Below are 4,908 nucleotides of genomic sequence, written 5' to 3' on the forward strand. Positions count from 1 at the left end.
GTAAAAATATAGAGTTAATATATATAAATATTTAGGCATATATGTTGGATATACCTATGAGAGTTTGGAAACTGAGATGAACAGACTGTTGACTCAATGTCGGAAGAGATTACAACCTCTGAAGGCCTTGGCATGCTGTGGAAAGGAGTGGGAGTCCAAGTGCTACGAATGATGTACTTGAGTACTGTAAGATTTCTTATTGATTATGCTGCACCTGTCATTTCTTGTTTTGGTAAAGGTAGGATGGGCAAGTTGGAGAAGATACAAAATGAAGCCGTTGGGGGTCGTTGTGAGCCGCTGCTACCTTAATTTTTGCCCACACTTGTCTTGCAGACGTTTCTCTTCCAATAGAGCTAGTGAACTCTAGTCAATGTCTTTCCCTTTGTAACTCATCTGCAATGTATGTACCTTTACCTGACTAAAAAATCTAATCTAAATCTATATCTAATCTATATGCTTAGATATATGCAAATGAGAGAGTAATAGAGCGAAACCTTTAAAATACTGAACAATTTGGAGGATATTGATTCATACAATTTCTTCAAAAGGTCAGATGTAACACGAACAAGGAGCAAAGGTTTCAAGCTCAACAAGCCACAGTGTAGGAGTGACAACAAATGCTTTTTAACCCATACGATTATGATCATGGCAATAAGGTTTCTAAAACAGTAGGCATTCTTCCAAAGCCAGACACTGAACTATGTTCCTCGCCCTAACCTAGTCACTCAGCATTATTCACTCATTTATCTATGTCTTGTCTATTTATGTCTTAAAGGTTACAAGACGTACATTAGTCAATACAATTGGTGCTTAAAATGTTAAGGATCTCTTGTGAAACACGGGTATTAATAAAAAAATTTATTATGTAAAATAAATAAAAAAGGCCCAAGGGCCATGAAGTAACAAGAATGCAAGGCCGGCACAAGCTGGCGTAAGTAGAGAAGACGGAAGATTCTTCATATTAAAAGACCCTGCTTCTCCAAGATGGCAGTCACACCCTGCTTGCCCTGGACAATCACCATATGGAGAAGGACTGTTTACTGTGAAGGGAAGTCCACAAATGCAATGCCAGCATGAGTCAGTCTTGAAGGGTAAACGATGATGGCACCCTCACAGTAACACAAAAGCCGAGCAAGCCCAGTGAGGAAGACCTGTTGATGGGAAGGAGGAGAATCATTAGTCACAACAAAATCCACATAGAAACAAAGGAGAGAAAAAAAATAAAGTGGATGTCTTCTTTTTGTATAGACATAATAAATATTGCCATTTGGCTATGTATTTATATGATATATAATAGAATACAGCATAAAACAAAATAAGAAGGGTGATAGGAGAAGAAAAGATTAGTGTTCAGTGAGAATCCACAAGGTCTTCTCTGAATACTCTATTTTCTTCAAGGCTGTGGGTCCCTACAATTGCACCAGAGGTGGTACACACCCCTATTATTATTTAAACAGGTGAGTACACACACGGTGTTAGCAAACTTAGCCTCCAAACACACACACACATGGTATCAGCAAGCTTAGCCTCCAAACACACACACACACATGGTATCAGCAAGCTTAGCCTCCAAACACACACACACATGGTATCAGCAAGCTTAGCCTCCAAACACACACACACACATGGTATCAGCAAGCTTAGCCTCCAAACACACACACACACACACGGTATCAGCAAGCTTAGCCTCCAAACACACACACACACACATGGTATCAGCAAGCTTAGCCTCCAAATACACACATGGTATCATCAAGCTTAGCCTCTAAACACACACACACACACACAAACGGTATCAGCAAGCTTAGCCTCCAAACACACACACACACACACATGGTATCAGCAAGCTTAGCCTCCAAACACACACAACATGGTATCAGCAAGCTTAGCCTCCAAACACACACACACATGGTATCAGCAAGCTTAGCCTCCAAACACACACACACATGGTATCAGCAAGCTTAGCCTCCAAACACACACACACAAAAATGGGGACATTGAAACAGTTGATAAACTTGATTTCAAGAGAGAGAGGTCACTATGGGGAACTTCAAATTTTTTTTAATAAGTAATTAGGCAGACTTGTTGCTAGACAGGGAAGTAAATTAAATGTATGCCAAATTTTGCAAAATATACAATGAAGGCACACAAACATTCATACCAAAACAGAGATGCAGGGCCAGAAAACAGGATTGGTTCAACAGAAATTGAGAGAGGGCCATAGACCAAAAGACACAAACATGGAATGAAAGACATTGAAAAACTACAAGCAGATGTCAACAAAGTTTTCGATTGGGCAGCAGAAAATAACATGATGTTTAACAGTGATAAATTTCAGGTACTCAGGTACGGCAAAAATGAGGATCTGAAACATAATACAGGGTACAAAACACAATCGAATCTTCCCATAGTAGAAAAACAGCATGTCAAGGATTTGGGAATAATGATGTCCGACGATCTAACGTTTAGGGAGCATAACCAAGCAAATATTGCGTCGGCCAGAAAAATGATCGGATGGATTATGAGAACTTTCAAATCCAGGGATCCCATCACAATGGTTGTACTCTTCAAGTCACTTATGTTGTCCCGTCTCGAGTACTGCTCAGTATTCACTTCCCCCTTCAGAGCAGGAGAGATTGCTGAAATAGAGGGAATACAGAGAACATATACGGCACGCATAGACGAGATAAAACACCTAAATTATTGGGATCGTCTCAAAGCTCTCCAAATGTACTCTCTAGAAAGGAGACGAGAGATATACCAAATAATATACACATGGAAGATACTGGAGGGCCAGGTCCCAAATCTACACAGTAAAATAACAACGTACTGGAGTGAACGGTATGGAAAAAAATGCAAGATTGAACCAGTGAAGAGCAGAGGTGCCACAGGCACAATCAGAGAGCACTGTATAAACATCAGAGGTCCGCGGTTGTTCAACGTCCTCCCAGCGACTATAAGAAATATTGCCGGAACAACCGTGGACATCTTCAGGAGAAAACTGGACTGTTTTCTAAGAGAAGTTCCGGATCAGCCGGGCTGTGGTGGGTATGTGGCCCTGCGGGCCGCTCCAAGCAACAGCCTGGTGGACCAAACTCTCACAAGTCGAGCCTGGCCTCGGGCCGGGCTTGGGGGGTAGAAGAGCAGAACCCCATCAAGCAGGTATCAAAATAGAAAGAAGCCAAACCCCCAATCATACCAGCGATACAAAGATGCGAGAAACAACTATACAGCAGTAAGGGAAGAGGCAGAAAGAAATTTTTAAAAAGGGATAATGGATAAATGTAAAACAGAACTGGGCCTATTCTACAAATTCATAAACAACAAATTGCAGGTAAAGGATAATATCCAGAGGTTGAAAATAGGAAACAGATTCACAGAAAATGATAATGCAATGTCTGAAACATTAAACCAAAAGTTCCAAAGTGTGTTTATACAAAATGAAATCTTAAGAGAACCAGACACAATAAGAATTTCTGAGAACATCATAGAGCGTATAGAGGTGTCTAGAGATGAAGTGGAAAATATGCTAAAGTAGCTAAGTAAGAACAAAGCAGTTGGTCCAGATGGAGTTTCACCATGGGTTCTGAGAGAATGTGCATCTGAGCTCAGCCTTCCACTTCACCTGATCTTTCAGGCATCCCTGTGTACAGGAGTCATAGCAAACATGTGGAAAAAGGCTAACATAGTTCCAATCTACAAAAGTTGCAACAGGGAAGACCCCACCTCTCTCAGTTATAGACCTGAATCATTGACAAGTGTAACAGTGAAAAGATTGAAAAAAAAATAATAAAAACTAAATGGGTAGAACACCTGGAGAGAAATTATATAATATCACACAGACAGTATTGTTTTCGATCTGGAAGATCCTGTGTATCGAATTTACTCAGTTTCTATGATTGAGCCACAGAGATTTTAAAGGAAAAAGGTAGTTGGGTCGACTGCATCTATCTAGACATAAAAAAGGCTTTCGACAGAGTTCCACATAAGAGGTTGTTCTGGAAACTAGAAAATTTTGGATGGGTGACAGGTAAGCTTCTAACATGGCTGAAAAATTTTCTGACTGATAGAAAAATGAGGGCAGTAATCAGAGGCAATCGGACTGGAGAAGTGTCACAAGTGGAGTACCACAGTACATGCACCAGAAATGTTCATTGTCTACATAAATGATCTACCAGTTGGAATACAGAATTATATAAACATGTTTGCTGATGATGCTAAGATAATGGGATGGATAAGAAATTTAGATGATTGTCATGCCCTTCAAGAAAACCTGAACAAAATAAATATATGGAGCACCACTTGGCAAATGAAATTTAATGTGAATAAATGCCATGTTATGGAATGTGGAATAGAACATAGATCCCACACAACCTACAAATTATGTGAGAAATCTTTATATAATTCTGATAAAAGAAAGAGGTCTAGGGTTGATTCTAGATAGAAAACTATCACTTGAGGCCCACATAAAGAACGTTGTGTGAGGAGCCTATGCCACGCTTTCTAACTTCAGAATTTTGTTTAAATACATGGATGGCGAAATACTAAAGAAATTGTTCACGAGTTTTGTTCGGCCAAGGCTAGAATATGCAGCGGTTGTGTGGTGCCCATATCTTAAGAAGCACATCAACAAACTGGAAAAGGTGCAAAGACATGCTACTAAGTGGCTCCCAGAACTAAAGGGCAAGAGCTATGTGGAGAGGTCAGAGGCATTATATATGCCAAAACTAGAAGACAACAAAAAGAGGTGATAAAATCACTATGTACAAAATAGTAACAGGAATTGATAAAATCGATAGGGAAGATTTCCCGAGACCTGGAACTTCAAGAACAAAAGGTCATAGATTTAAACTAAATAAACAAAGATGCCAAAGAAATATAAAAAAATTTCCTTTCGCATACAGAGTG

The 4,908-nt window shown here is 39.7% G+C and overlaps 1 long non-coding RNA gene across 1 annotated transcript in view; it reads right to left on the reverse strand.

The window, feature by feature from the left end:
* Nucleotides 1-886: 886 nt before the first annotated feature.
* The window catches only part of LOC138357156 (uncharacterized), a 7,293-nt gene continuing 3,271 nt past the window's right edge, over nt 887-4,908 (reverse strand). Inside the window, exon 3 of the long non-coding RNA XR_011224835.1 lies at nt 887-1,151. This is a non-coding gene — a long non-coding RNA (uncharacterized lncRNA). The remainder of the gene's footprint in view (nt 1,152-4,908) is intronic.

The sequence above is a fragment of the Procambarus clarkii genome, chromosome 76 (assembly GCF_040958095.1).
Source record: "Procambarus clarkii isolate CNS0578487 chromosome 76, FALCON_Pclarkii_2.0, whole genome shotgun sequence".
NCBI classification, from domain to species: domain Eukaryota; kingdom Metazoa; phylum Arthropoda; class Malacostraca; order Decapoda; family Cambaridae; genus Procambarus; species Procambarus clarkii.